Source organism: Drosophila sechellia, unplaced genomic scaffold (genome assembly GCF_004382195.2).
Source record: "Drosophila sechellia strain sech25 unplaced genomic scaffold, ASM438219v1 U_207, whole genome shotgun sequence".
Classification (NCBI taxonomy): Eukaryota; Metazoa; Arthropoda; class Insecta; order Diptera; family Drosophilidae; genus Drosophila; species Drosophila sechellia.
Window position 1 is genome coordinate 29,445 of NW_022611147.1, and position 9,391 is coordinate 38,835.

The window sequence follows — 9,391 nt, forward strand, 5'->3', positions numbered from 1 at the left end:
TTTTGAGTTCTTCACGTTTGAGATTAATCTGGAGGTAAGTATTGTGTTTGTAATTATAATTGCTTTAATATTTGTTTAAGTTTTCAGGTACGTTTGTAGCAGCTGATATTAAAGCCGTCGCAGCTGGTATGCCAAGGTTTGCGATTAATCTAGAGGTAAGTATTGTGTTTGTTATTTTAATTTCATTAATATTTGTTTTTGTTTTCAGGTACCAGTTTGCGATTAGTCTGGAGGTAAGTATTAAGTTTGTAGTTATAATTGCATTAATATTTGTTTTAGTTTTCAGGTACGTTTGTAGCAGCTAATATTAAGGCCATCGCTGCTGGAATGCAATGGTTTTGGATTCTACAAGTTTGCGATTAATCTGGAGGTAAGTATTATGTTTGTTTTTATAATTTCATTAATATTGGTTTATGTTTTGTAGTAGTTTGTAGTTATAATTGCATTAATATTTGTTTTAGTTTTCAGGTACGTTTGTAGCAGCTAATATTAAGGCCATCGCTGCTGGAATGCAATGGTTTTGGATTCTACAAGTTTGCGATTAATCTGGAGGTAAGTATTATGTTTGTTTTTATAATTTCATTAATATTGGTTTATGTTTTCAGGTGCGTTGGTTGCAGCTAATGTTATTTCCGTCGATTATAGTTTGTAGCTTGTATCTTAATAAATTAGGGATTAATTGTAAATATTAGACCACTTGCGATTAATCTAGAGGTAAGTATTGTGTTTGTTATTTTAATTTCATTAATATTTGTTTTTGTTTTCAGGTACCAGTTTGCGATTAGTCTGGAGGTAAGTATTAAGTTTGTAGTTATAATTGCATTAATATTTGTTTTAGTTTTCAGGTACGTTTGTAGCAGCTAATATTAAGGCCATCGCTGCTGGGATGCCGTGGCTTTGGATTCCACAAGTTTGCGATTAATCTGGAGGTAAGTATTATGTTTGTTGTTATAATTTCATTAATATTTGTTTATGTTTTCAGGTGCGTTGGGTGCAGCTAATGTTATATCAGTCGATTATAGTTTGTAGCTTGTATCTTAATAAATTATTAATTAATTGTAAATAAATGTATTTTGGTTTTAATTGCTTTTATTAATTTATGAAGACTGTTTATTTTGGTCAGTTTCGGGTTCGTAGTCTGGGATTACTATTTTGATTACAGAGGTGGGTTGTCCGAGCATTAATTCAAGAATTTCCTCTCTGGTCCTTAGTCCTTTTCTGAATAATTTGCTGTAATAATTTATTTCGAGTTCACACCATCTGTCTGGTGGTCCCTTCTCTAAAGCTTTTCTCCTATCGGCTTTTTCCTTTACCACTCTCATTTTCTCAGCTATGGATTGCCTTATTTCTAATTCTTGGTCAGCAATCAGGAGGAGTGTTGGAAGGGTCTGTCTGTATTTGGTTCTCATTTTGACGACTATTTCAGCTTCCTCGTTTTTTGTATAATCATGTATGGAGCTATAGGTGGGTTCCGCAGGTGGTTTTGGTTGGTGTTGTTGAAGAGGCAGGAAATATTTTGAGAATTGCTTGGCGTATCTGCTTCTGCTTGGTTCCAGTCTGGTAGGCTTGTAGGCATTGATTAGGAGGTCATTTATTAGAGGGTTTTCATGGTCAGTAAGGGAGTTGGCGTAGCGTTGGCTTGCTTTGTCAAAAATTTCCTCGAATGATTTAATGTTATAAATTGTCCTAATGGTTGCTTGTCTCGTATATCTGCTGGCGTTAATGATTCGTCTGATAAATTTGTTTTCCATTGTTTGAATTTTATTTGCTTGGGTGTCCGATACCAGAGAGCCCATATTGCAATGGCGTAATGCCAGATTGGGGAGACAATTTGTTTCCAGAGGAGAACCTTTGCGTTTTTAGGTAGGTGGCTATTTTTTCCTACTAGCCATTCTAGTTTTTTGTAAGCAGCTATTGTTTTTCCTTTTAGCAGCGTTATGTGTGCCCCAAAGGTCAGTTTTCTATCTAGCATGAGCCCGAGATAGCGTTGCTTGTTTAATTTGGCGGCTCTTTGTCCATTAATTGTTGGAGGAGTGTATGTATTTGTTTCTTCTCTTTTTAGGGAGAAGAGAATGTGTCCAGTTTTTTTTGCATTAATTGCTATGTCCCATTTTTTTGACCATCTACAGAAAACATTAAGGTAATTTTGATTTAGGTTAATCGCAATATTGGTATATTTAGACCGGCTAAGAATTATGGTATCGTCTGCATATGTAGCTAAGATAGTATTTGTTTGGTTGTAATCGGGGAAGGATATGTGGCGCATATAGTCTTTTACGATTGGGTAGGGCATATCAGATGAGTATATTGAGTAGAGGACCGGGCCCAGTATGCTGCCCTGAGGAACTCCTGCTCTAATTTTACCTATCCTAGACGTCGTTTCACCGTCGATCCTGACAGAGAAGGTTCTATTAGATAAATAGTTTTCAAGTAGGTCAAATAGGTATCTGGGAATGAGTCTGGATAATTTATATAGTAGGCCGTCGTGCCAGACTCTGTCAAAGGCTTCCGTAATGTCAAGGAAAGTGGCAGAGCAGACATCTTTCTCTTCAAAGGCTTTTAGAATAAATTGAGTCACCCTGGCTAGCTGATGTTCCGTTCCGTGGTCCTTTCTGAATCCGAATTGGTGGGATGGGATTGCTTTGGCAAAGTAATCAATGTCGTACAGTCGTTTCAGTAGTATTCTTTCGAGTAGTTTAGAAAGGCCAGAGAGTAAGCTAATTGGTCGGTAGGAATTTAGAGCAAAAGGTGATTTCCCTGGTTTGGGAATCATTGAGATGCTTGCGTGCTTCCATTTGTTTGGGAAATGTCCAATTTTCAGGATGTTGTTATAAATAAGTATTAGGTATAATCTGGCTTTGGTGGGTAGGTTTTTTAAGGTTTTGTTGTTAAGATTGTCAGTTCCTGGGGCTTTTTTTAATTCCAGTGAGTTTATCAGCTCATTTAGTTCGGCCAGCGTGACTGGCTTGAAGGTGCTGTTACCAGATTCGCCGTTCGTATCTAAAGATCTGAATTTTTCTAATTCACTTCTGACGAAATCCCTGTCTTTGGCGTCGTTATTTTGATTTGGCTTGAAGCGGGACTCAAGGTGGGCTGCAAAAGCTTCAGCTTTTTCATCTAAGGTCCTGGTCCAGGGGTAGTCAGTTCTTAGGCGGTTGTCTTCATTGTCCTTTTTAATCGGCCAGCAGGGTCGGGGTTGCTTTTTGATTGTGTTTGTAGTTTTCCATAGTTTTTGCATTCTATATCGGTCGGTGGTATCAATGTCCTGAAGGTTGCGGTTGAGGAGTTTAAGTTTGAGCTTTCTGATTTCTTTAGACAGTCTATTTTGCACGTTTTTAAACCATCTTCGGGCTTCGTCAGTTCCTACTGCCCTAAAGATTCTATTTAGCTCCTTTTTCTCCTCTAGTAACCTTTTAGTAGCATCATCTAGTCTTAGCTTTGTGGGTCTTCTTGATGAGTTGTAGTTGCGCAATAATTGGGGGCGATTTGATGGGGTGGCTTCATTGGCTGCTGATTTTATATTGTTGATAAGAATGTCTATGCAATCGTCAATGTCCTGTCCTGTGCGTATTTCCGTATTTAGTAATATTTTGTTTTCTAGATTTTTCTTGAATTTCGTGAGATTTGTTCTTTTTTGTATAATTGCATTGTTTGTTGTGTTATTGAGTTGCCAGTCGGTGTCGTCGGGACATATGACTATTTGGATAGGGAGGTGGTCCGAGCTGAGTTCATCTGTAGAGTAGGTTTTTAGACTTTGAGTGTGGAAGCCCTTGCAGATTGCAAAGTCCAATGCAGAGGGCTGTTTTTTCTTGTCAAAAGGAAAGTGTGTGGCTTGGCCGGTGGCCACTATGTCAAGGTCTTTTCTTGCAAGGATTGACTGAGACAGGGATCTTCCCTTAGCGCAAGATAAAAAGTTACCCCAGAGTCTGTGTTTGCAGTTCCAATCGCCGCCAAGTATAAATTTAGTTTTTCCGTCGAGGAGCATGTCAAAGTGGTTAAAAAGCTTTGAGAATTGCTCAGTGGTCCATTTAAATACAGGTGGGCAGTATATTGGGGCAACAATTGTCATGTTTGCGCGTATGCGACTTGAAGGTATAAGTGCTATGGGTGCGCTTTGCAAGAAATCAGTCTCTATTGGATTAAGGCAGGTGTGTCGAACGTTTTGATTGATGATGGTAGCCGTGCCGCCTTTTCTGTGTGAAGTAGGGTTTTGTGCTAGGTATGTGTGGAAACCTTTGAAGTTTAGTGCGTTGGAATTTCGCTCTAACCTGGTTTCTGTTACTAGCATAATTTGGATACCTTCTTTTTTAATGTAGGCCTCCAGTTCATTTGTTTTATTAGTAATTCCGCATGCGTTCCAATATCCTATTTTAAGGGTATTGAAAGATTGTCCGTTGTTTAGATTTATAGTCATAGTGAGAGTTTAATTTGCGTTAAGGATTTGAAGATTCAGGAGGTCATGAGGTGTGCTAAGGTAGGCTCTTTGTTAGATTCGAGGCACTTGAATAAAAGTTCCATTAGGCTGTCAATTTTCTTTTCAATATTTTCCACTCGTAGTGTAAGACTTTTACTGTGGTGGTCAGAGGGACTTTTTTGCGGATTAGAGTGAGTGTCCATAGGCGTGGGGATGTTGTCTTCTATAATCCTTGGCTTAAGGAATGCTCTGGCAGCTCTGCTGGTGGTCGGCGGGCTGCCATCGTCTACTCTCCTTATGTTTGTTGTCTTTTCTTCGGGCTCATGGTCCTTGCGTTCACGTCTTGCTTTGCGGAGCTTGTCCTGGAAGCGTTCCAGGTGCCTTTGTGCCGGGTTGCTCGTCATGTTAGGTCGTCGTGAATTTGGCTTATCTTTGGGATTGATCGTGCCTTTATTGGAGACATTGTCCGGATTGCGGCGCCATTTACTCAGTCGCTTCTGGATGGCCAAGTTGTGGGAAGATAGGCGAGGCTGGATTTGCCTTTCATCGTTTCTGTTTTGCCGGAAAGGGTTCTTCCAAAATGCTCTTGTTGTGTTTTGACGGGATTCAGCTGTTGTCCTATTGAATAATGATGAGCTGAAAGGCAGCCGGGGGGTGTTGTTGCGAGAGGGAGGGTACTGTCGACCATAGTTGTTTGTGTTAGCATCCTTGATTGTCCGTATTTTGTTGATGTTGATGTTGTTAACTGCCAGTTTTCGTTTTTCAGCCTTATAAGCAGGGCATCCCTTATACGCACTTATATGCTCTCCAGAGCAGTTAGCGCAAGTGGCGGGTGTGGATTTTGGTTTGGTGCAATAGGATGACAGGTGATCGCCAGCGCATTTCATGCATCTAGGTGGCCTCATGCATGAGTTTTTGGCATGCCTGTAGCCCTGGCATCTGTAGCACTGGACCGGCTCCCGTGTCCTGTTTTTTCTTTCAATGTCTACCCTTTGCCCACCAATTTGTTTAAGTGAGATAATTTTGTCATGACTGCCGTCCTTGGCCATGACGATCTCCACTTCAAACATGCGCATGGGGCCACCTGTAGCCGGATTCGTCATATTACTGACGAAGCGCGCAGAGAAACCGAGCTTCAGCAACTCCTGAACAATCCACGAGCATGGAGTGGAGTGGTGGAGATGTCTGATTACTACTCGGAAACCTCTCTCGGACTTTGGCTGGTTGGTGGATAGAGGGAAGCCGTTGGCTGTAAGGACATCTTTGATTTTTTGGTAGGCGGTCATGTCCTTGGCCTGGATCCTGACCCCGTTCCCTTCAATTGCCTTAGTGGTGTAGCTGGAGACTCCTGCTGTGTAATTTAACTTTTCTAGTAGCGGGACAATTTCTTTGATATCGTTGACGATTATGGGAGGTGCTCTGCGGCTTTTAGGCACAAGTTTCCAAGGTGGCAGCTCTGCATCTGTGTTTTGAGGGGGAGGCGTCGTTTCGCTGCGAGCAGGATCATTGATGCTGCAGGGTAACGGCTGGTGGGGGGGACGATTCCTGGTTTTAGATTCCTCATATACAGATTTGGCTGCCTTACTTTGGAAAACGGGTGTGGTGAGGGGGGGGAAAATGCTGGGAGATTCGAAATTGTAGTTCGCGCATAGTCTTTTATTTGGCGTCTTGAAGCTGGAGCAGTCTAAGTCGTCATTAGTCCTCTTGGCCGGGGTTTTTGTAGTAGGGGCCGGAACTGAGGGTGCCACAAAGGTTGGACCTGTTCCAGCAACCACTTCCGAGAAACTCATGGGCTGCACGTCTGGGCTCCTGGAAGGTGATTTGAATAAATCCCGCTTAGCAGTAGGCCGACTAAGGGTGCGGGCTGTTGTTTGATTCACCACAGAGGGCATGGCGCTGTTGTTTGGTTTTAATTTTAAATCGCCCTGAGCATCGGGGCGTAAAGAAGCATTCCTTTGGTGAGGGGAAATACTTCTTTTCCCAGTATTTACGGAGCGATTGGTGGGTTTCCTGCTTAGGCTGAGTTTAGAAATGTCCGGCTTAGGGTTAGAAATAGACCATGGAGCATAGCAGCTTGTGTAAATAATTGGTTTATTATTATCTTGGTTTTGATCAATGCTTTTGCTTCTGGTTTGAATTTGTGGGGAGTGAAGTTCCCCTCCGTCGCTTATATTCACCTTATTAGAGTGTGCATTGGTGTTGGTGAGCACGGGACATTTAGAGTGGCTTTCTGAACTTTTGGTTGCGCTAGTGTGAGTATGTGAAAGAGGGGAAATTGTGTTGCGGCCAATTTTGGTGGAGGAGCTGAGATTCATATCAGTGCTACGAACGCTGTGAGAGAGGGAGGGGAAAGTTCCCAAAGCGTCGGTGATTTTGGCGCCTCTTTGAGCTGCATCGGTGTTGGTGGCTGCGGCTGCATTAGTCAAGTTCGAAGATGTAGGTGTGTTCCCTTTTTGAGAAGCGTCAGTATGTGTGAGTGCAGCTGCTTGAGTTAGAGTCATTGTGGTGAGTAAATTCCCTTTGGGTATGTGTGTGGTGAGCAAAGGAGAGGGAAATTTCCCCTTTGGGATGCTACTATTGGCGCCACCCGTGATTGCATCCGTATTGGTGAGCGATAGGCGGTCTCTTTTGGCATTATTGGTGTTTGTATTCTCTTTCCCCTTATGGGAAAGGGAATTACCAATTGTTAAAGCAGCCCCAGAAGAGTTTTTAGGACTTATTTTTGTGTGATTTAAAGGCAATTTATTTAAATAAGAAGGGGAAGATCTCTCTTCTGGACTAGAGGTAATTGAAAGTGCCTCGTCTTCAGAAAAGAGGTGGTCAGAACTGGACATGTTTTACTTTTTATTTTTATTATATTTAAAAAATTTTTAAGCGATACTAGTGAAGGTATAAATACCCTGGATTTTAATTTTAGTGTGTTCTCCAGCTTATTGTATCTTTGCTTTGAGTGTCTTCCTTCTCTTCCAAGATTTCTCCAGGTGTACTTTCTTCCTTTCTCTCTGCGTTTCTTCTCCTTGTTTCCTTTGGTTGAGGCGGCGTCTTTTTGGAGTTGCACAAATAACTGTTTAATTGTTCTTTTTTTGTTAGACACTGAATGTTAATTGTTGTCGCGGCTTAATACTTTGCGGCCGGAAGACAATTTATAACAAATAATTTGTCTATTGACGAAACGAATTTAGTTAACTTTGCGCGTGAGAGTAAAAGGCAGGCGAAGCGCGTTTGTTTTAATTAAATAATTTAATTTAATTGTTTATTTATTTATTTATTTAATTTATTTTATTTATTTATTTAAATTATTTTATTTAATTTTCCCTTTTATTTTTTTCTTTGTAGGTTTTTTACTTTGTAGTTTTTTAATTTTTACTTTGTAGGTGGAGGTACGGAGACAGAATGAATTCTGTTCCGCATCCACAATTTATTTTGCCTTTGATTACATTTATGCAATATGTAGGTACAATTATTTGAATTTAGAGTTTAACATTGCATGGGGTGAGTTTGGGGCTTGGACATAGTTAGTATTAATGTAGTATTTTGTTAGTTTAAATTTCAACAGTAACATGGACTGGTAACATTTTAAAATTTGCATGGTTTGTTTACATTTAACAATTGGATCTTTTTACAATAGATTTTGCAATTTTGACTATCATTGTTGTTTAATTTATTTATTTTCAGGTACCCCTGCCAGAAGGACAGGAGCGCCGAGTCGTTGGAATCGTCAGGAGTCATCACGGGCAGGCGCCTGTAGTGTGTTGGCTGTGATTTGTTGTGGCCGCTGGAGGAGCGCCGCTTGCAACGAGCTCGTCCCGGTCGGTGTTGCAAGCAGTTGCATAAGTTTTGAAGAAGCTAGAATCCCGCGCAGCCGTCATTGGGATGTAATGGAGCTGCTGTCAACATGGTGGTGGAAACGAAGGTTGCACGGTGCGCCGCGTCCTGTGGCCATTGCGTCGGGACTGGCAGCTAGGAGCTTCCAGATCAGGAAAAGTTGCCGAGGACCGCCGCATCGGAAGAGGTCATGGTGTTTCAGGATGTTCCGGGTCAAGGATTGTTGTCGGGGACCGTAGCAGCGATTTGGGCCATGGAAATGAATGTAAAGATAAATTTTAGGTAAGTATTACATTTGTTAATTGTTTTTGTGGTTTCATTGGTTTTCTTTTGTATTTTTCAGGGGCCCAGGCTGAACGATATTTGGAGGTAAGTATTATGTTTGTATTTGTTTGTTTATATAGTTGTATTAATTATTGTTATTCAGGTGTGTTTTTTTTTTTTAGGTAGGCTGTTCTGAAGGTGGGTATTATGTTTGTTTTTAAATTGTATTAAATTTTTGTTTTTGTTTTGTATTCAGGTGCGTTTGTAGCAGCTAATTTAGAGGCCGTCGTAGCTGTGATGCCGTGGTTTTTGGGTTCTTCAAGCTTGCGATTAATATGGAGGTGAGTATTAAATTTGTTGTTATAATTGCATTAATAAGTTTGTAATTATAATTGCATTAATATTTGTTTTTGTTTTCAGGTACATTTGTTGCAGCTTTTATTGAGGCCGTCGCAGCTGAGATCCCGTGGTTTTGAGTTCTTCACGTTTGAGATTAATCTGGAGGTAAGTATTGTGTTTGTAATTATAATTGCTTTAATATTTGTTTAAGTTTTCAGGTACGTTTGTAGCAGCTGATATTAAAGCCGTCGCAGCTGGTATGCCAAGGTTTGCGATTAATCTAGAGGTAAGTATTGTGTTTGTTATTTTAATTTCATTAATATTTGTTTTTGTTTTCAGGTACCAGTTTGCGATTAGTCTGGAGGTAAGTATTAAGTTTGTAGTTATAATTGCATTAATATTTGTTTTAGTTTTCAGGTACGTTTGTAGCAGCTAATATTAAGGCCATCGCTGCTGGAATGCAATGGTTTTGGATTCTACAAGTTTGCGATTAATCTGGAGGTAAGTATTATGTTTGTTTTTATAATTTCATTAATATTGGTTTATGTT

General features: G+C 40.4%; 1 long non-coding RNA gene across 6 annotated transcripts; it reads left to right on the plus strand.

Annotated features, from left to right (window-relative positions):
* Window positions 1-326: 326 nt before the first annotated feature.
* LOC116802699 lies at window positions 327-8,848 on the plus strand. Of its 6 annotated transcripts, none has more exons than XR_004363052.1 (5): window positions 327-370; window positions 606-714; window positions 768-792; window positions 839-929; window positions 983-1,083. It is a non-coding gene; the product is annotated as an uncharacterized LOC116802699 (long non-coding RNA). The 6 variants fall into 6 exon arrangements; XR_004363053.1 differs by having other exon boundaries at window positions 846-929; XR_004363051.1 differs by lacking the exons at window positions 606-714; window positions 768-792; window positions 839-929; window positions 983-1,083 and adding exons at window positions 8,090-8,521; window positions 8,583-8,608; window positions 8,686-8,701; window positions 8,760-8,848 and having other exon boundaries at window positions 329-370.
* The last annotated feature ends 543 nt before the right edge of the window (window positions 8,849-9,391 follow it).